This window comes from Vicugna pacos, chromosome 1, assembly GCF_048564905.1.
Source record: "Vicugna pacos chromosome 1, VicPac4, whole genome shotgun sequence".
Taxonomy (NCBI): Eukaryota; Metazoa; Chordata; class Mammalia; order Artiodactyla; family Camelidae; genus Vicugna; species Vicugna pacos.
This window is the reverse complement of record NC_132987.1, coordinates 97,313,071-97,335,882: the sequence shown is the minus strand read 5'-3', so window position 1 is coordinate 97,335,882 and position 22,812 is coordinate 97,313,071.

Sequence of the window (22,812 nt, the reverse complement as noted above, 5' to 3'; positions counted from 1 at the left end):
ACAATTTGGTAACCTCTAATTTTAATGGGAAATAATAGAGTTCATGTCTGTAAGATTAGAGGTTATAGACTAGGTCTTTACAGGGGTTTGGCGTCCTTGATACAGTGTTCTGCCAGCTAACCTAATATATTCACAAAAGGCTCAAAGTCTTGATTCTGAAGGCCAAAAAGAAAAGAAAGAAAACGAAAAAAACTTTTCTATCTTGTCAGTTTGCACATTGTCTTGTTGAAAATCTGTCACCACCTGCTGGAAAATAATATTCTGTTTCTCTTTTTTAAAAGCACATGAAGAGAAAAGAAACCAGTGAACAATTACCCAGTAAAATGTATTTTACCAACTATGAGGAAGAGAAAGGAGAGGAGAGGAGGGAAGGGTAGAGATGGAAATCTCTAAAGCTCTGTGTGCTTCCCAAGGTCCCCAGTGAAGCCCATGACCTCTCACTGATGTGTAGGTTTTAGATACAGGGGGTGGATGATGGGGGTTGAGGAGGGGACTAAACCCTTCCCTCCTCTTTCCCCTCCTATACTGACAACCTACAGATAGTAAAGAGAATGCATCTGAGAAAACAATTACATCTGCCAACTTCAGCAACTGGAAAAAATGAAATCCTCTTTTTCTCTTTATTCAAGTCTAACTTAAGCATTCCCTTTGAATCCAAGTCCTTAATGGCATATATGACTCTCACGGGTATTTATTTTAGCTGAATATTTTGCATTTGCTATGCCAAGAACAATCTCGAATAAAAAAGATTCCTGTCACTTTATTCAGGCTTCAACAAAAAAGCAACCAAGCCAGTAAATAACTAAATGGAACTACCAACTCCCTATGACATGCATGAATAATGCCTTAGCAGTCTGCTCACCGGAAAGATTAGAATGAGAGTGAACACAACCCTGTAAAAGTATGCCAAGGCAAGCTGAGCCCAGAACTCAATCAAAATCAATTTCTACCATTTGACATCAGACTATTTTGAAACATTCTAACAGGAAGCAACAAAATCAAATTTCTTTCCAACCTGCTTTCAGCATAAGAAGAAGTATGATAACCAAACTCACCAGGTTTTAAGTATCCTTGAAAGTCCAACGTTAGCTTGAGGCCACCTTGATGGGGAGAAAAAAGATGAATGTAAACATTGGTGTTGAACACTGAAATTGACAAAAATTGAGAAGTCATGTTTCACACAAATTTTTTTTTTCCTTAAGTTGAGTAAAGTTGGAAATAACTTTGATCCAGTTCTGTACTGGAGTATAAGAAGGGAAGGTAAATCATCTAGGCAGATTACTCTAAGTAAGATAGTGCCAAGATTATGGAATTTTCAATATGTATAGAAAGTTGATGAATATATTTTGTCATGGTCAATCCTCCAAAAACCATCTTTACCTACAAGCTCATTCATCAAGACCATAATAAAACCCCATGTACATTTTGTTTTGACTATGTGCTTTACATCCCTATGGAAGGAAATAGAGTCAGTCAAATGTATTCTTTTTCTCTTTTAGTCACACTGCGTTTTTAGTTGCCTTCTCCTTTAAATATAATAAACTGACAAATCATTAAATGTTGTCACTAAATATATAAATGACCACCTTTCATATTTCTAAATAAATGTCCTACTTTGTGTTTTATTTTCCTCAGAAATATTTTTAAATTGATCACCTCCTACCAAAATGACAAAGAAACTTTAAGATTCTAGAGAAGAAATAAGATGAGATTTTTTTTTCATGGCCTACCTAATCAAACACAATTCTACTAAATTTTCAAGGAAATTAAATTGTCTTCAAGTATTTCTAAACCCTCAAAAACTCTGTGTGTTTTGCTGAGTTTGTTTCAAAATGATTTAATGGTAATAATTACTAGAGTTTTCATATTTTATTAATTAACATTCTTATCTTGAATGTTTGGGAGATACATATTTTTTATTGGTAATAATAGAGAATTTAAAATTAAAAATAAATAAGAAAGCTAGGACATTATTTTTTTCTGGCTCATGTGGCTCTTTTTGTGATTTATAGATTAATCAATCATCAATGGGATTAAAGGCCATTTACACTAAACAAATTGCTTATGGCTGCAGCAAATTGTGTTTTGAGATTTAGTGATAGGGACTATAAATTGCCAGTCATGTTATTAGACATATAAATCAGAGAGTTACTGAAAATTGATTAGCTGACTCCAATTTTTCTAAACATGTTATTCTAGCTTATTTTTCTTTCCCAGGTCAAAACAGTTCAACTCTACAACTGAGTGGATGAATGTGCATTGCTATATCTAAGGCTAATAATCAGGGGTCTTTGTTTTTTCATTTCTATAGAATGTTCTTTGAGATCAAGAAAGCTAGATTTTTGCCTTCATGTGAATATTGCAGTGATTTTTTTGGTTCCCATTCACTATCTGAGTATAATCATCCCAGGTATGGAAACTAGTATAGTTTAATAAAATAATTGCAAAGTATTTGTGTTTAATGATGGAACCATGTTTTAATAAACCCATAATGAGCACTGCCTCATCCTCCTCCTTTAGCAATTTTCTGAAGCCCTAATGATATAATCTACCTTTAAGAACGGAGAAATCACAAAAAAGGGAGACATGTACTAGGTATATATATATATATATATATATATGACCTTTATGATATTCAGTCTTCACTAAATAATAAGGTAAGATTCATTTTTTTCAAGTGTGCACAAATTATTTGCTTTCTAGACGAGTAATTGGTTTAGGAGAATTATTCTGGATGCAGACTTTGAGTTCTGAATTAGTGTGCCAGCTTGCCTGACACTTCTGTCTTTCTATAGCAATACACCTCATACAAAGTTACTAGAATATTCTTACATATGGGCTCATTTTAATGTCTCCTCAATTATCTGCAGCATAACTTTCAAGAATTCCATTTTCTCAAACGAGTCTTCACAAACTCTATCAGAACCAGAGATAATGTACTTTAAAGAACAAAGATAAATGTTACGACCGTATCATTAGCTAACAATGTATAATAAACAATTATCAAATAATTTAATTAACCTAAAAAAACGTACTTGCAAATTACAAATAAATTTCAAATATATTACAAAATAACTCATTCTCATAAGCTCCATAAATTTAAAACCTTGCAAACAAAAAGGAGGCTAATAAAAGAAAAGGGGTACCATCACTGAGCCACACTGCTGGGCAGTACAGATGCACAAGTTAAGGTAAGAATCTGCAGTCAGAGAAATGTGGGTTCAAATTTTAACTCTTACCTACTAGCTATATTAAAATGGAAAACACTACTTGTTATTTGATGCATGTAATAATTTGTGGCTTGAACTTTGCAAAAGATTGACATAAAATCATAACTTGGTTTCTTAATTCTCCAAATATATCAAGAGCTCATGCTCCCAAAGGAATATATAATTTTTGACCAAAGATGTAGAGCAGAATGCTAGTACTGTTTCTTATATATTCACTCTGTATTTAATTATCATAAATGTCATGACTTGTGCTTAAATATGCAAGCCAAAGTTTTGAACAGAAATACATATCCACTTAATTCTGTCACAAACATAAATAGCAGATCAATTTCACTATTCAGGAAAAAGAAGGATTTTTAGTTATTCGTGGGGTTTTTTTGCTTGTTTTGACCCAGTGTTAGCTTTTACAAGTACTTTAATTAATCTGATCTCTCCCTTTTCAGTACATAGAAATGTGCAAAGGGAACATCCAACTTTATGTATTCTTAAAGATTTTGTAAATAAATATTAATATTCATATTTTACCTTTCTATCACTTGACTGCCGAGTAATATTTGATTTATGTAAAGATTTGAGAATGCTGGAGGCAGCAGGCTATTTTTCTCTGTCTTTTTTTTTTAACCATGTTATGAGTGATTTCCTCTAAACAAAAGGTTTTTTAAAGTTTTGTTATGGTTAAAATGTCAAAAATGTTGGTAAATGTTCTGAGGGTTTCACTAAACCACAAACTTTTCTGCAGGTTTTCTTTTCTTTTTTTTTTAATTTTTTAATCTATATTAAGTTCCCCATGAGTGCACTACTTCATATGAACTGTTTTTCCAATGAAATAGAATAGCCTTTTGGTTCAAGGAAATAAAAAGATGTTGTTATCCTTAGACATTACACCAGTATTTGCTTTGGTTATATTATAATAGAATTTCTCTTACAGAAGCCAGCTGAGGTAGAAGAAAAAATACCTACAAAACTGTAACAACAACAAAAATCCCTCCAAACTATATACTCTTAAAGATATCTATACATTTGAAGAGCTATGCAGTCAGAAAAATCTCAACAATTCCAGCTATAATAAATTAGGCTAGCGTCTTCTTACTGTCAGAAATTTTCTTTTTCTCTTCTGTTTAACAGTTTCCTAACTAAGGAGTTGGTATTTTTTGGCACTATAAAACATATCAAAGCCAGGCTTAGTCATTAGCACTGGGAAACCAGGGTGTGAAAGAATTATTAAAACCTTCCTGAGAGCTGAACCACCAAAGTTGATTTTGGACTCTGTAGCCTGCACCTGACTAGGATTAATAAAGACTCAGAATCCAAGTGACATGCAGGTACCACATGAAAGCAGTCAAGTTGCAGATACAGAGGCCAGTCTTCCCTGGGAGACTCATCAAATTCGCTGCAGTGAATGCGGAAGGGAAGACTTCTGCAGTTCCTATAACACATTAAGCCATTATTAATTTTAGTCTATACCAATGAAAAAATATGTTGATTGGGTGTTGTTTGGTTTAATATTCCTTTAATCTCTTTTTTATCTTCCTATTTCTGAACTAATCTCCCACCTCATTTTCTACTTGATATTAAGGTAGAGTTTAGAGTGAACAAAATCCATATTATCAATTCTGTAAAACAAGACAGGCACCAGATATTTAGTTCTTGAATTATCACACTGAACTCTGGTCAGCTCATTAATCTTCTATTTTCACCCCAAGATTCCAAATCGACACACTTATGCAATTTAGCAGTTACAGATATGATTAATAGGTTTCTCTGGTGCTAACCTAATTGCTATGACACTAAAGACAAGAACATTACAAAAGATAAAGCATTCAGACCAGAATTACCTCCCTTCTAGGTAGCAATCAGCTGTTAAAGGCAATTCTTGAACTCCTTTGAGCCATAAACAAATTGCTGTTGCCAAGTATGCTTTCTGCCTTGCTAGATTCGACTAGAAGACAGTCTCTTGTTAACATATCCTTCTGCCTAGCTCACTTTTTTATCTTGCCCACAGTTTTCATTATCAGATTTCTCCATGAAGAAAATTCTTTTAAAAATTCTGAATAATACTTTTATATTTCACATCCCTAGGGTCATATTTTCACATGAGTCACAGTCTTGAATTTTTGTTTGATGTACAACAAATGAATATGTAGAGGTGTTTAACAAATAAGACATGGGGCGGGAAAAAGGCAATAATTTGAAAATTCCATGCATTAGTCCCATTTGTGTTGTAGGGTGGCAGAATGTGCCATCCTAAAATATGCCTTTTTGGGATAAGGATTATTTTGAGCTGAAGGTAACTGAGAAAAATCAGATATAAGAAAAGCTGTCTCCCTTCTCCCTATTTGTCTAAATAGAGGACATACATTTGTAAAGGGGTTCCCTCTCTTTTCTTTACCAGGAAGGACAAAAGTTAATCATTAGAGATTAACTCTAGCTCCTTACCAGTCCAGAGGTGGCACCAGAAGAATCTACACAGCAAAGTTTAGCCTTTATCTTCCTTATCTGCATATATTTGCCAGTTTTTTTCCCCTTTACCTTGTCACCACTCAAAAAAATGTATTTTTTTGATTAAGATGTTACATAAACCCAAGTTCTAACCACCACTTTGAGTTCCTCAACACTGAGCACTCCCGTGTGTATCTGAGATGTACATGTTAACAAACTTCTGTTTTTCTCTTGCTAACATGTCTTTGTTCACCTAATTTGCAAGATCTGAGACAATGAACCCAAGATGAGTAGAGGGAAAGAATTTTTTTCCTACCTTACAGTGCCATCTATATATTTCCAAGAAAAATTATTTTCTAACAAAGCACCCAGAACAGTGTTTTCATTTTTTATTTGGATTTCTGTTTAGATGACCTAATCATAAAATACCCCAGGGTTACAAAGTATCAAAACATACATGCTACAAATTGAATGATCAAATATCTTTATTGTTCTACTGTTTTTAAAAAAGTTAATGGTTTTAAATGTTTCACATCAAACTGAAATATAGTTTTCAATCACTTAAATGAACATGAGTTAGCAATTTCTAGAACAAACTGAAGTCTCCTCTCAGGTTATCCTCTCTTTATCAAAACTACGTTCATAAGTAGATGCCTGTATGTTACATTTAAGTCCCCAAACAGCAGTGATAGAAACACTGACTTCTAAATTGAAAAAATATGTATGTGTTGACATTGTTGGCTACATGTTCATTCCTATCATCTTAATATAATCTGTAGTACCTGTTATTTTCCCCTAAAATAGAGTTTGTCAGTTAACAGAAAAATATTTTCTCTCCTCTTGTACTTTGTGATTCTAATACTTTATTAAGCTGTTTTAAAAAGTCATTCTAGCCTTCTTTAAGTTCTCTACTTGGTGGCATTGCCACCACTGAGTTTTTATTATGTAAATGATTGCAATCTGGTTAGCTCCTTCCGTCTTTTTTCTTAACAAAAGGGGTCTGCAAGTGCTAATCAAAATGCTGCAATTTACATATTAATGAAGTTTTTATAATGACATTTTCTTCATACACAGGGCGAGCAAAAGGGAGACTTTTTATCTTTTTTTTGAGAAAGCAACTACTAAAATTTTGATCTTATGAAGTATCTTTGAAACTCTCCAAAGCTGGATGGCATTTATATATTTTAATCAGACAGACACAGAACAAAAGCACAAGGTATAAGCTTCACACATGTGGTGTTTATAAAGAAATAATTTTTTGTATACATTCATGCACTTGTAATTACACAAAATGCTAAGGACACGTTCAGCAGTAAGGATGCTGTGCACAATCAAGTCCTAATCATTTTCAGGAAAGGAAAAACATTCCACTAAAAATGAGGAGAGACGAGGAGTGTTCAAAAGCTGTGTCAAAAATGTCCAGCTGTTTTCATAGAATATAGGTGATTTCCTGGTGCTAGCAAAATCCAGGAGAAGCATTATAACAACTAGAAATGTCCATAATTGCTATAAGCCCAAGTATGAAGATTCATAAAAATAGAATAAGTGGATGAAAGTAGTTAAAATAATCTTCTTAATAATGAGGTACTCTGATTATAAAAGTACTTTAACTCTTTAGAACGTGTCACTAAAAACCAAGCTGTAAAAATAAATTACCAATCTGTCACTAGAATATGGTCTCCCACAGATAATGTACTCATAAGTAAAAAAACAGAGATATTTCAATATTAATCATTATTTAGTCAATGACATCCTTTGGAAATTCAGGCAATGAATCGATTTGTGTTATATTTTTTTTAATATCAAATGAGCATACAGGCACAATATTTGTAATTGTAATTGTTTTACAATCAATAGGATTCTGAAAGGGTGTATATATACACTAAGGGAATAAAAAAATTTTTCTCAAACATTTTTGTGTGAATTCTTGATTGTATTATAAAAAGTATTTTATGTGAAAAATTTAGTCACTAATTTGAAAATGTCAGTGCTTTTCCAAATCCTATTTTTTTTTTAGAAACTGATGTAAAAATTAGTATTTTTAGACATTTCTAACAATAGTGATATAATGGTTTGTTTTCTCTAAAATTATTTCATGTTATAAAGGCATTTTGGTATCTAGGATCAGTAAAATTTCTAATTTTTAATTTTAATTTTAATAAATCTTAAGTAATAAAATTTTCTAAACATCATAAATATAGTTTTTAAATCTGAAAAATAAAAATATAATCATATATATATATATATGTCAACTTAACTTGGCTTTGATAAATAAATTAGATATTTATTTAGGAAATAAAAGTTGATGAGAACAGACAACTCCTATTTTGGATTCATGGGAAGATACCCCAACAAGTGAAATAATAAGGCAGGTCTTACTGCTTTTCACAGCAGGACAAGAACACCCAGTTAGATAAGATGACATCATGCCAAGAGCCATTAGTCCAATCATCGACTAGTGCCTGCAAGTGCTACCGTTTAGACACATGGAACCACTTGCAGTCACATCTGGCCACTTGGGCACATGAGTTGGCACAAGCATGCTATAGGAAGAATGAAGGCTCCTGTCTAAACTATTTACCCCAAATCCTTTAATATAGTGAGAATATTTATTTTAACAAAGGAGAATCCTTAAAACTATGAAACTCTCAGCTGTGCGTGTACAATCCACAGAAAGTTTATTTTTCTTTCTCCTCTTCTTCACTTGAGTGATTTGGTTTCTGAATAGCTTCAGTCTTGCTCCAGGCCTTTGAACTGTTGATTGCTCATGTTCAGATATTGATTTCAGGTTGTACCAATTTATTGAAATTGTATTTAATTTCAAAGAACCTCCATCACTTGCTGATAGACCAGTTTGTGTGGAAGGGGACAAATGACTTCCCTCTGGGAAACCTGACCTCTTCTAACCACAGGTATATACGGGCCTTCCAATGACAGAGAGTAATTGTTCTAATCTTTTGCTGGTTATCCCACAAGTTGCACAATTGTTTCAGTCTCCGAAGGGGGAAAATATTTGACTTAATTCTGTTTGCTATTGTTTTCCTCAATGCTAATTATAACCAAATTAATATACCTGGATTATTTAAAAAACATATTAAACTATGAACTACAGATAACTGAATCATATAGGACTGTCAGTTATCAAACTTATTTTTAAAAGTATATTGCCATCCAGAATTAAAACTACACATTAAAACGTATGCACATGTACGCACACACACACACACTCACAAACTACAGTCAGTCAGCCATAACAAACACTAGACAGACACAATTGTTTTCCAATTCTTTCTTTGTAGTCGCCAAATTCTGAGCCACTCTTTGTTTGCTGACTTGGCTCTTTTGTGCAACCTCACTGTGCCTATTCAGTTTAACCTAAACATTATGCTGTGCTCATTTCTAGTACTATTTGATTAGTACATACAACAGCTGTAACTTGTCAACTTAATCTGTTTTTCTTAAGGAGGTGTGTTTTGGCTTATTTGTTTTTAACTTAATTCAAAACATCACTCTCCTTTCCCCATCCCAAGAGGAAAGTATGGGAGACCAGAGAGTAGAAGAATGTTTGACTATGGGGTCTTTTTCCTCCCAAACTAAAGAAGGGTAGCAGAATGTGCCATCCCAAAAATATGCCTCTTTGGCATAAGGATTATTTTGAGCTGAATATTTCAACAAACTGCAGACACCAGAGCATTTCTGAAAACAGAGTCAAAGCCACCCTTTCATAAGGAACACTTACATTTTTAAGGGAACTCTCCATTTGTGTCTGCCTGTCTATACCAGGAAAAGAAGGATAACTCTGAATCACAAGGACCTCATCTATGGAGAAGGCAGGGACTTAAATCTGCATAACAAATCTTATCCCTGTTTACTGTGCTTTATCTGGTAATTTCCCAAAACTAGCCTCCACTACCACCCAGATTTTTTGTCTTTTAGCTGATGATGGAATTTTAGGTGGTGACTTGGGCCATCTCTGAAGGACACTGGTTCCCTGGGTATCTCCTATGTGAAGCATGCACGTTAATAAACTTCTATTTATTTTTCTCATGTTAATCTATTTTATGTTTAAGGGGTGAAGGTCCTCAATCAAGAGCTCAGAAGGGTAGAGAGAAAATTATTTTTCCTCCCCTACACTAATACCAGGGTACTCAACAGACTCCTGCCAACCTAATGCTTTTATTGATAGATTTCAGGTTATAAGAAGGCAACAGAAGAAGCAATTGGTTCAACTAGGCTTTTGCTGAGAAGAAACAAATCTAAAAACACTTTAAGTATCTATTAGGCCAAGCCAATGGGAGAGAAAGCTAAAAATGCCATCAAACAATATAGCCAATGCTAAAGAGAAAACTTACTAAGATTTTAGTTATCTTCTGGTTGACATTGTATTTGTAGGTCACATTTCCTATGTTTAAAATAAAATATATTTAAAATATTTAACACAGAAATTTGATAAATTTTAAAATGTTACCGAAAAATAATTGTATCACCTTCAAAGGGTTTGCAAGAGCTTAATAACATATCTTCAACAGACAAAATGTAGACAATTCACCACAAATAAAAATGAGTAACAATAATATAGTAACAATAACATTATCAAAATGTAGTTAATAGATAAATGAGATTCGTCTTAACAGTTTCCAGAGGGGAGAAAAAAATTTTTTCCTCTTCCCTCCTAGGTTCAGTGGCTGAGGGCCTGTGAATTAAAATGATGAGGGCCTGTGAATTAAAATGACAAAAGACAGATTAGCAAAAGTTTTAATTACATACATACAAACAGGAGTTCACAAAGAAATGAGACTCAGGAAGGCAACCAGAATTGGGGGTTTAATATATTATCCCAAAGGGTAGAGTGGAAGGCTAGACAAAGTGTGGGGTGTGGAGAAGAGGCTAGACAAAAAAGAAGGGGATCTGGGGCTTCTGGAGGGCAAGTAAGTCATGGGAAGGTGACTAGGAATAGTATGGAACTCACTCCACCAAAACTCTTCTGTTCAAGGTCTTACTTTAAATTGCCAACCACAGGAGGCATCCTATGGATTCAAAACAAGGTATATATCACTTTTCATATTCTCACTCACTTATCCTCATGACTTCAGCTACCATCGAGCGTCCATAATTTCAAAACCTATAGTTCTAACTCAATTCCCTCTCTGGGCACTAAACAAAATACTCGTATATTCAGTGAACATTTACTGACCATTTACTGCTTGCCAGACGTGCCATATGCTTCCCAGACTCTACGTAATCATGTATTATTCAATAGTGTTTCTATCTTCCTTTCCCTACTCACCCTCCCAAAACTCAAAACGTCACTATCAGCAAAGAAACATGGCAACATGACACAGTCCATCTTCTAAAACAGAAATCTGGGGGTAAGCTTTTCTTGGTTCCTTTCCTTCTCTTACTATCAGATACAACTGGTTATTAAGTCAGGTTTATTCTAAGTTGTTACTATCTCTCTAATTTCCTATCCTTATTTCCACAAGCAACGCAATCCAGGTACTCGTCCTGATTTTCTTGGATTTTCCCAACTATTTTCTAAATAATTCCCAAGGATTGTATCATCTGCCTCTTTTCTTTCTAAACACAATTACTGCATTGAACCCTTTAAAATAAAAGTTTGATAATATCACTCCCCCTAATTAAAGTTCTCAATTGCCCATGGTAACATTTTCCAAGGATGATTTGCTTTGTGAGATGGTAATATAATTTCTAATAAAAAGATTGATATTAACAATATTTCCACTTCTGATATGTAAAGTATATATATGTTAGAAAGCTATTATCATGCTACAGTTGATTTTAGCTAACAGCTTTCCAGAATTCTGAACATTAGGCAATTGCATAGGAGATCATTTTATTCATGAAATCTGTGCACTGATGGCAGGGGCAGCTGTGTCTCATTAATTGTCATATACTGCACTGTCTATTTGGTTATAGCTGCTTATATTATATATCTTAATAATACAAAAATAGTTGTGATATTTAGGTTTTATTGTATTTAAAGCATGTGATTCAAATATTTATTATTTCTCAGAGTATCTAATTAGTCCTAACGAACATTTTTATTTGCTGTCTACTGTAATCTAAACAAACGTATTATCCCATATGTTGGTTTTCCTCCAATATGTTACGATTTTTAAAAAATATTGCCATGAACAAATGAGTTTTGCAATATTGACTAACCATATGGAATTCAAAGGCTCTTCATACTTTGTTTGCCTTCCTGAACAGTCAGACTTCTCACATTTTTTCAGTTGCAATATTCCATTCTCTTATAATTCTCTTCTTTTTGCACATGACATTCTCCCCATTTGATAGCCTATCCTTTGAGTCTAGCTGGTACACATTTGGAAAGCCAATGGTATAACTTTCAGTCAAAAAGTAAGGAGAGCCAATGTTTCAGTTTCAGTCCAAGTCCAGAGACCAGAAAAGACTAATCTTCCATCTCATGCAGACAAGCAGAATTTCCTTCTTACTCAGCCTTTTTGCTCTGTTCAGGTCTTCATTTAATTAAGTGATAGCCACCCATATTTGGGAGGGCAATCTGCTTTACTAGGTCTACTGATTCAAATGTTAATCTCATCCAGAAATACCCTCACAGACACATTAGAATAATCTTTGTCTGAATAATGTTCGATCAAACCTTATGGCGTTGTCAAGTCGACATGTAAATTTAATCATCACACTTATTTTCAAAGAAGGAACTGAGATGATACAAAGGAAAAAAATAACAACAGATAAATAACTTAAGAAGTTAAAATTTTAAATTAAAAATATGAGTAATAATTTAGCTACTTGAAATTTTACCCAGGATGAATTGGTCTTATTTTTGAGAAATCTCTATCAACAGTTTTGCTTGACTTAAAATATTAATTTTATTATCTAATTGACCATATTTTTAAATGTCTAAATTTTGACTAGATTTGGGGAAAATACTTCTACTATTTTATGTGTTTGGTTATTGCTTGAATTGCTATAATTATTTCCAAATATCAGTTTTTCTCAGATGCTACAAAATAAGAGAAGCTTAAATGTGGCCAGAAGAGTTTAGGGCTGTGTTCATGGATGGCCTGCATGTGCTGAAATTCCAGACTGAATTCCTAGACCAAACACTTGAACATGGTGTATTAATTCACAGATGTATTCATAGATTAATTCATCTCACAGAAATCTTTCTGTCTAAAGGGCACAATTTGTAGTGTATGTGTACTTGTTTATTGGCTGAGTATCCCTCTGAGGCTCATAGGGGCAGACACCATATCTCTATTGTTCATTGTCATGTATCAAGCACTTGGCACAGTCCCTGGCATGTACTAAGAACTCTGTAAATATCTGCTGAATGACGAAATGGATAAGCATACATTGTTTAGGTGTCAACTCCTGTATTTCCCCAAGAACAAAAACTGTAAGCCAATTGTAGCACATCTAACCCGAATTCATTTTAGTCATTTGATTTAGAATTTAGGCTGGCTTGCCCCTTTCTGTCCAGGTCCCAAAGTTACTTAAAATCTATTAAGTAAGTTTTATACATAAATTACTATAATATAAAATATAAGAACAACAAGAATAAAGCAATCAAGAAAAAGTTATGCAAAGGAGGGAATAACAGATTCTGACAGTGTCTGCAAAATTTCTCCATGTTTACTTAACATGGTCCTAAGGAGTGGTATGTTTTATAATCTGATCAAATGTAGTCTAATGCTACCATCATTTATATTTACTGTCCTCTTTTATGGAAGCAAACAAATATGCAACAGCATAAATTTATTGGCAAGAAAATTCTCATTTCTTAATGATAAAGTTTTATTTTTATTTTTAATTATACATAGAAACTAACATACACTGAAAATTTCAGAATCAGTTTTCTTTTTATGATCTTAATAGATGAATTATCTGATATAAAAATTAAGTACCAGAATCGTCTAATTTTATAGAAGTTATAAAAGGAGAAAGATTGTATGTGTTAAACACAGTACTAGGATTTAGGCAATCTGTATTAAGAATCCTTTCCAGGGGAGAGAGTATAGCTTAAGAGGTAGAGCACATGGTAAGCACACACAAGTTCCTGGGTTCAATCCCCGGTACCTCCTCTAAAAATAAGTAAACGAGTAAACCCAACCACCTCCCCCCCAAAAAAAAATTTAAAAAGAAAAAATAATCCTTTTCAGTCAAGTGATCTTGCCCAGTTTCCTCCCTGAATTTTCCTGTTTTTAAAATGGGGTTATGAAAGTACTTTGTAAACTGAATACAATTATAATTATTGGTCATATGAACTGATTACTATATACAGTTTTTAATTTAAAGTGATTACTGTATATAGTTTTTAAGGTAAACTGATTACTACGTATATTTTTAATTTAAAATTTTTCATTTTCTAAATAAAGAGGGAGGATGATGAAAAAGTTCAGAAGGCAATGTATTAAAAACTCATTTTAACACATTTTGTGTTAATAAAAAGTTCAATGTGGATAAGGCGATGAACACCACCACTCCCAAAAAGGTGTAGTATTTTATGATGTTTTTCTCATCTTTACCTGGAGTGCAAATAGTAATAGCAAATAATGCTACTAGTGGAATCAACTCGATTACAAAACAAGTTTAACAGCATATAGAACAGTACAGGGATGGTGCAATGTAATATTGATGAAATGAGTCACTCCTTTCTCTTCATTTTCAGAGGACATTGTATAGATCTTTAATTGGTTTAGAATACGCCAAACTTTTTCTTCTGTTTCTATGGCAATTATTAAAAGAGCTAATCTTTTACTATATATCAGTGGCTAGAGTTAGGCAAGTGTCTGGGCATGTGTTATAAGAATATCTTTGGAGGTAACCAGAAAAGAGAAGTGGTTATCTTTATCCAAACTTAAATCAAGGAGTATTGTGTCCCTAATGCATTATATCTCCAGTGCACAAAATAACAACAGTTGTCCTACAGTGCCCACACATAGTTATTTCCCTTCTGATATGCTGACTAAGGTGACTTAGCTTCAAGGGTCACCTTCCATTCAAAAACCATCTTGGCTACATGTTTGCTAAAGCTATTAACTCACAGCAAACAAAAGCTGTGCTTTTGTATAAATGTACAAAGCCTTGAAAAAGCTTTCGGTTTTGGACAGTCAGAATCGAGTTATTTGTATAGGTATAAATATCCATCAAAGACCACCCATCTCTCTTCATAGCACAATGCCAACCAGTTTAATGGTTGTTAAATCTGAGTAACAAAAATGTTATTAGCAGCTCTTGTGATTGTACTTTCTTTATTGTTTGCCAAAATGTGCTCAGAATTAAGTAGAATGAAAATTTAGATATGAGATTCTGATACACAGAATGTAAGTGAGGCATTTATAATGGCAAAAAGTGAACAGACATTTGGCAAAGGCTAAAGAGGCATCTTTTTTGTCTCCTGACCTCACACACTGCTCTGTATATTCACTTACCTTCAATTCTGCATTGGCTGACAGCCATTAATATGGAATTTTTAACTTTCCTATAATTAAACCAACAAATCTACCTGTATTTAATTCCTCCTTTTCTTTCCTGACTGTAATTACAACAGAGAAAGTGTTCTTTCCTCTAAGAAAGGCAAGAGTTTCCACCAAAACTCTGGCTGTCATCTCCCCTAGCTGTCACAAGTTAGCCATCCTTGACTATACTGCCTAAAGCACTGCTCATTATTGTCAGTGTCAGAGCACTGATCAAATCTGACATTATTTTGCCTACATGTCCACTTTTCTCCCCCCATCTAGAATTAAGCTTCATGAGGGCTGGGACCCTATCTCGCTGGTATTATATTCTCTGGCACATTGTGCCTGCCTGGGATATCACACGTGCCCAATTTTTGTTGAAAAATAAATGATTAAATAAAATGGTTACTGTGGTTGAAGGGATTGCAAGTTAGTCTACCAACAAACTCTAGCGTTTTTGCCAGGATTAAATAAGTTAATAGGTATAAACCATATAAAAACAGTGCTCTATTAGCATTATCAACTATTAGCTCATATTAATACAATTCACATGAAATACTGAACTAGACTTTAAGACATCAGATGTGAGGCAGCATTTTGGGAATTACTTCGGAAATAATAACACTTAAGACCTATTGTCAACCTACATGACTTTGAAATGTCTCTGCAAAAAAATTAGTTTGAACCAAAGGACATCTTAGTTTCTTTCCAGCTGTAAAATTCAGCAGCTTTGCAGTTTGAGTAATTACAAAAGAAATAACATCGTTGTAGCTAGATTTAATGACAAAGACTCCAAGAGGATCTGTGATAGGAAATAGGCTTTTTAAAACAACAAAAATTAACTAGAACTGTCCAGATGTAAAACTTAGCATGTAATGCACAGAGGGGTGGGAACCTCTTCCCACTTTCTTAGAGCTCAGAGTCTGATTAGCCAGAATTTAAATAAATAATCAGGACACAGATAGATCAGTTCTAGTCTATGGAAAATCTATGTAGGAGTTGCTGTTGAAATCTAGTTAAGAGAGTAGTTAATTGACCTGAAAGATCTAGGAAGTCTTTATTTGTAAACCTAGAAAAGGGAATAGAAGTTCCCTACATAAATAAAGAGTAAATGTTATTCAGAGGGAATAGAGTAGATACACATTCCTTGGAACGTTTAAGAAATGATAGTAGTTTAGAGCAAATACTGTTTAAGACAAAGAAAGAAAGACACAACAATTAGAAGAAATCAGGCAGGAAAGTGAGACTGGGAACAGTTTGTAAAAGGTCTTTTTTATTTGAATCAGTCCAGGATCTGTTGAAGGAAGCAAAAAAAAAAAAAAAACAAAAAAACAAAAAACCCAAAACTAAAACAACAACAACAAAATACTCTAGCAATTACAAGCAGGCTAAAAGCTTACAAAATTGAATGGAATGGGCTCTAGACTGTTTCCAGGAATGACTCCCAAAACCATATTGTTGGCCTACAACAAATAGACTGCCAGATGTTTCTCCAGCAAAGATGGGATTATTTGGGATCAGCAGAGAATTGCAGTTCAGGGTCTGCAAACATGGTAAGTCACATACAAGTCCACAGGGCAGGGGAAGGAGAAAGCTTCTACAGAGAGGAAAAGGAAGTTGGGAGGGCTATGGTAGACAAAGAGTCCATGGCTCTAGATTGGCTGAGTCCTTGCCAGGGGAGAGGATTCTTTCTTCTTCCTGTTGGGCTCTGCTCTCATCATCAGGTATGCAAGCTCTCCTTTCTGGTCTCTGAACTGTATTTAATTGAAGTTTCTCTTTATTTTTTTTTATAATATCAACATAGATTCAATACACTGGAGCCACCTTAATGGCCTCCCAATACTCATGAAATTGTGACACCACTACAGAAAACCTGTCTTTACTGCTGTACATGACACCAGAAAACACACTAAGGCAACAGAAACATGAGTAATCAATATGGTTGCTTTCACTTCCTCACCTGCTGCTCCCTCTTCAGTGCAATCTATCTTCCAAGCACAGCCATGTCACTTTTTCAAATTCCAAACAAATATTTTTAACTGGTGGAATTTAAATTTGCATTCAGAAGCCTAGCCCCAAAGAATTTTGAAGACAGAGTTTTAAATCTCCAATGTCTACAGTACAGTAGTCACAGTACGACGAGACTGGTATGCATGTGGATCTAATCCACTATATACACTGTAACTATAAATATGAAGTTTGAATTTTATCTTGTAGGACATGGGATTTAAATCCAAGGAGTTTCCAGGACACACTTGAGAAAAGAACAGAGTTTGCAAAACAGATTTGAGAAAAGAGTATAGGTAAACTGGTGGTATAATGTAAATGTTACATACATAGGAAAGTGAGAATACCAGACTGATCGAGGAAAGTTAAAAGATTAGGACGCAGGGTAATCCTCAAATTTGGGAGGGTTAAATACAGGTAGAACATATAGGACTTGATGTAGATAGTAAGAAAGCTATTACCTGTTCTGGATAAAAACAAGTGGAGAAAAAGCAAGATGTTAAAAGTGCTGTAAGAAAACTACTGCTAAGTTAGTGCACGCTGTAAAGGAGAGACTTGGAACAGATAAGAGTAAGCCACATCTGCCAAGTCTGGGGATGTCAGGGAAAGATCAGATTGTGTGTATGCATGTGTGCGTTTCTGATATGTAGTGGTCTTAATAAATATCAAATACAAACTTTTATTCATCCAATACAAACTTAAGAGTGCTAACTATGCTCTGCATTCAATAAATACATACTCATTACTATTCTCATTTTATAGATGAGGAAATTGAGGTACTGAGAGTTTAAGTAACTTTCCCAAGGCCACACAGCTAGTAAGTAGTAGAACTAATTCAATGAAGATGAATAAGGTATCTTCAGGAGTAGTGTCCTCCTTCTAATATATTTCACACATAGAAACAAAAACAAATATGGTATTTGTCATGACAAATTCTAATAGGATATACTCATCCTTACTTTTGACCTGCAAAATAAATTTTTTTTTTTTTTTGGTATTCAGGTCAAAACAACAGTGAGGGATACTTTTAACATAAGATTTAAAAGCACTCTAGATTGGCTATTCTTTCTCAATCTTAATTTGAGGTCCCCCATGGATTCCTCCCTGCCTGTAAACATTATTTTGACAGTATCGAATGCCTGAATCACCTTGCTATCTGAAGAACTCCCAACAATTGACTTCACTATTTTCTTTCTTTCTGCTTGTTATTGAAGAATAATGATATCACAACCTCCAACTGGCAAATGAATAAGAGGCCAAGGCCATTGGCAATGTCAATTTTCCTCTAAAAATTATAAAACAGGTTCAACACATACAGCTTCAATAAAAACTATAAAACTGACCCAAACAAAATAATAATCAGCAGGACCAAGGACTATAGATTTGAATACAATATAGATCTGAACATCATTTCATTGTCAAACCATCAGCTTTGAAGTTCTACTTCTTAGCTGTTTCTGTGGTCCAGGAGCTGGGTCCTTGTCAAGTAAAAGGCAATGGAATAAAAAAGAGACCTAATAGTCTGCCAAACGAATAAAATTAGGCAAGAGTATGGACTTCGGAATAATAAACTAGTTGGATTTGAATTTCAGCTCTGCCAATTACTAGCATATACTTTTGGACAAATTATTTGAATGCTCAATGCCTCAGTTTCCTTGTCTGTAAAATGGAAACAATATCTACCCAATAGGGTTGAAGTAGCATGAAATGAGTTAAATATATAAACATATTTTGAACAACTCCCACACATGGTTCTGCTATGTCAGTGTTTGCTGTTGTTAGTTATTCACTGATCTCAAGACCTTCCCACATCTTTAGCCTCCACTAACAGAAAAACTTCTTGAAAGAGTGATCAATAAGATTGCCTTCATTTCCTTTCCTCCTTTAGATGTTTATCTTATTGTCCATGACTACCATGACTCTAGAACGGCTTTTGTTGAGATCACTCATGACCTCCCTAAATCTAAAAGCCATTTATGATTCTTATATTAACATCCTAGTAACATTTAACACTTCAATCACTGCCTTTTCATTAAAACACTTTGTTTTCTTGGCTTCCAGGGGATCACATTTCCCTGGGTTCCATTTTGTTCAGTGACACTTCCATCTCGGTTACTTCTGACAACTTCTCAACAAATAAATCTTTGAGTGCTGCAGGACTCAGATCTAGGTTTCCTTCTCCATATACAACCTCATCCTAGGTAATCTCATACAACCTTATGACTTTAAATAGCATCTTTATGTGTTACTCCATATCTATGATTCCAGCTCTGACTTCAGCTCAGACTTCTCCAAAGGCCTCCACATTCATGCTAGAAAAATCTACATGCCTCATTGATATCTCCAATTGCAAATATAATAGAAATCACAAAGCTAAAATGTCTAGAACAAAATACATACAATCTGCCATCTCTGATCCTCCTAAAGAAGAGAGTGACCTTATCTTCCTAGGAAACAATCAGTACACATATTGTTTGCAGCTCCTTTGGGATAAAATATCATATACAGCAAAATGTAATATATATTTAGATGATTCTTGTGCTCTAAGTTTCTGAAAGTAAGAATCCATTTGTCACTAATCCCTGCATCTGTTCTGCACCCTTAACAGTCTATAGCGCTCAATGGATATTCTGTAAGTGATAAAGTGAATGAAGAAATGCTACCTTAGAGAAGATTTATACTGATATCTCTTATCCTTGGTCTCCTTAAGTGAAAGAAGAAATCATGAAAATCATTGCTAACCCTTTTTAAAAATTATTTTGTTATATTTTAAAATCTAATTTCCAGAGGTTCCCAGAGCTAGTTTGTTCTGTTATTGTACTAGAAATATTGGTCATGTTTCTGTAATAGCTCTTATTCTCTGTATCCACAAAGAGAATGCTCCTTGTTTACAACAGCAGTGTCCACCACTGAGCAAGGGTAATGATCAGGGTACTCATTAAGCTAGAGATCTGAAAATAAGACTCAACATTGTGGAAAACAGTTGGCAGTTCCTTAAAAGTTAAGCATAAAATTACCAAATGACCCAGAAATTCCACTCCCAGCTATATCCAAAAGAATTCAAAATAAGTATTCAAACAAACAGTTGTAAAGAAGTGTTCATAATAGCACTATTAATAAGTAATAGCAAAAAGTTGAAAACACTCAAATGTCCATCAACAGATGAATGGATAAACAAAATATAGCATGCACGCACATGTACACACATGCAAATAGTGTCATAAAAAGGAGTGAAGTGCTGATACGTGCTGCAATGTGGATGAATTTCAAAAACATTATACTTCATGGAAGAAGTCAGACATAAAAAGTCACATATTGCATGATTCCATTTATATGAAATATGTAGATTAGGCAAGCAAAGTGCTGATTCGCAGAAAGCAGATTGGTGGTTGCCAGGGGATAGTGGGCGGTAGGAATGAGGACAGACTGCTTAATGGCTATAAGTTTTCTTTTTGGGTGACAAAAATGTTTTGGAACTAGATACAGGTTGCACAACAGGGTGAGTGTACTAAATGCCACTGAACTGTACGCTTTAAATAGTTCATTGTATTTTCTGACACCTAACACTCCTGAGATAGACAGGTGGTTGTGGGCAGGTAAGTGACTCTGCTCCATGAGGTGTTCCAAGACTGTTCCAGAGATGCCATTCTCTGTGTTATTTGTGATATTCTCTACTCTTCATAGTTCAAGTTGGTTGATGAGCATCACTTCTCTATCCTAGCCTTCAGAAACAGAAAACCAAAGAAGTGAAGGCAAACTCTTTCCTCTTGAAAAGACATAACCATGGCAGTTGCATCCACACATCGATGCTGCTTACATCTCAGTGCCTGGAACTTGGTCATATGGCCACAACTAATGCAAGGGAGACCAGGGAAAATTCTGTATGTCAGGCATTCATGTACCCCTTTAAAATGCAGGAGATTTTATTGTTAAAAGGAAGGAGAGAATGGATAATGGAAAACAATCAGCAGTTTCTGCTGCAGAGGTGATTGGTAAATATTTTGCCAAAAGGAGAACCACATGTTTTCAGTTTAGAGAATAATAATTAGATAATCAAAAGTTGTACAGCCCTCACATTTTATTTAGAAAATCATATTTACAGTGTAAAGCTTCTCATCAGGGCTGTGATGAGAAGTACTCATACCAGTGTGGTATTATAACAGTAGAAAATTCCCCATTTCTTAAGGAACACCAAAACAAGGCCAAAGTTACATCTGTTTATTGAAATAATACCTATAATGTATTTTCTAGATAATTTTATCAGTATAAAATACATCAGAATCTAATGGCCAAAATTAATGTTTCAGTATTAAAATAGAGCTTCATGAGGAATGCATTTGCTGTTTTTCTTCAGTGACCCTGTAAAACTACCCAGATTCAGCTCCACAAGAAACAAAACAAAACAGAGAGGAGTCACTAGCCTTTATGATTTGTGAGAACCTTTAATGCCCAGACTTGATTTACAAGGTACAAATGCTCTGGACTTAGAAACAATCTCCTTCTTCCTACTTTAAATTAAATTACTAATGTATTCACTCCCTGATATTTGTCCATTGTGGGCTTATGGTTTTTCATTTTTATATTTGAAGTTGAAAAATGTATAAATATAATAGAAGCAATAATAACTAAGGTATCTAGTCTTAGGAATCAAATACAAGTTCAGACTTAGCCTTGACTTGAAGCCTTTTGATTGACATTTCCATTGCTAGAGTCAAGATCCAACTAAATTTCATTTTGCCTTTTCTGTGGGTTATCATTATTGCAAGAATCATCTCATCCTGGCAGGATCTTGATTTAAGGCTTTAACATTCAGTGAGGCTCAAAGAGATTTTGCAAGGTCGCAGCACTGTAGGTTTGTTTGGTAATACAAAACCTGAAGATAGAACGCCAGCCCGTGCAAGATCTCAGCAGTCATTACACATGTCACAAACTGCATCCTCAGGTACGATCAGGATGACTTTGAAGGCTGTCTGGGTCACACAGTTTTCTCTTATGGACCAATTTCAATATTTCTTACAAGTTTACAAAATTCTATTTCTCCTCAATTTGCTCACCTCAGGAAAGGCTTGTCAGAAGAGTGATTGGTCTCAGTGAACATCTAAATGTACATTATCTATATCACATTTTCCCCCAATCAGATGGATTTCTCTCCCGTGGATGGTGGTTTTTAGTTTGATGTATCATATATTATATAGAAGCATCTAAAGATACACATGATCATGACCCATTCAGAAAGTTTGTGGAAGGAGAATATTCATGTGGAAGTGATAAGTGTGCCAATGTTTATAGACAATTTCATTTCTTCTACCCATGTGAATACGTCACTTACATACTTTGGCTGTAATTTTGTAGGATGCATTGGTACTCAGTGACGTTCCTTTTCAGTTTCAAGATGGATGATCTTTCACATTGAGCTATCTGTAATTCAAACTCATGTTGAAGATACTGAAATGTTTCCTGAAAATTATGTCAGTATTTCATATAACACAAAGGAGAATCAATTACATACACATACATATGTAGATTAAAGAGTGACTAATTTATCGTACTTTTCTTGCTGTTTAGCGTAGGTGACACAGCATGGTGACTAAGGGCGTACATTTGGAGTCAGACTGAGTTTGACTTCAGGTCAGATAAAGCATTTACAAGCAGTGGGATCTTAAGTTGAT